Below are 1,109 nucleotides of genomic sequence, written 5' to 3' on the forward strand. Positions count from 1 at the left end.
CGCTTTCCCATTGATATTCCTTCCCCTCTTTAACCAGAGGAACATTGGCCCCCGTACTCTCGTCTATTCCTAGAGCTTCACAAGCTTTCACTATCTCCTTGAAATCCTTACACTTGTAGTAGGCCTTTCCCCACTCCAATCGTCTAGAATCCTTGTCATTATTTCTTCTTGGATCCTCTGAGCCCTTGGCTTCAAACACTAANNATGTAATCAGGCCGACGACTCAAAGCATCGGCCACTAAATTCTGCTTTCCTGGTTTATAAACTACTTGGAAGTTAAAGTCGGCTAATTTATCCAACCAGTATCCCAATCTGGTTGTTACTTTCTTCTTCGGAGATGTGAAAGCTCTGCCGCTGTCACACTGGGCAAGCCTTCTAGGTGAACGCTGTTCAACACTCGCCTCTCCCCGAGGCTCGCTCTTGCGGCCATCGTCCCTCCAGATTGCACGGACATGTCGCTGTCACTGGGACGGGGATAGGATAAATCAAGTCCCTCCAACAACCTAGAGCGTTCAGCTAGCATTGGTGCTACGTTCGCTCTCAAGCGATACAACGCCCCATGCGCTTCCTTGGTTTCCCGGATCACGGCACCAGTTGTCATGAATGTACAGCTGGAAGTTCTGCTATGGGTCCCCCCAAACCTATTTAGCCTTCACTAGGAGGCACACTTCCAGCAACGCTACGCTTTCTCTCGACTCGGCGCCTCGGTGGACGACTGGCCTCGCGACTACACGTAGCTTCATTCGATACGCACGGGGCACTATAACGCCACGGGTCTCTCTAGCACGTTGGGCTCCTCTAGGAGTCACTACTTCAACAAGCCCGATTGTTCCAGGGGACTTAGCACTCGGTCGGCATCAAACTTCCCCCTACTCTCCACGCTTCCCCGCAGGACCTCCCGCTAGTGACTCTCCTAGCACAACCAACCTATTTGTGCGTGATAGACACAGGAACCTAAGGTGAACGTATGTTCACCACCTCTGCCCTGCTGCTCCTCCAGCACAGCGTCACGGTCATGATGGCGCAGTTAGGCTTCCCTAGAAGCCATAAACCAGCATCCCTCTCGCCACAGCGAACCTCGATATGGCTGCTGACCTCACTGTTTCCTG

The sequence above is a fragment of the Cystoisospora suis genome, assembly GCF_002600585.1.
Source record: "Cystoisospora suis strain Wien I chromosome Unknown contig_2022, whole genome shotgun sequence".
NCBI lineage: Eukaryota > Apicomplexa > Conoidasida > Eucoccidiorida > Sarcocystidae > Cystoisospora > Cystoisospora suis.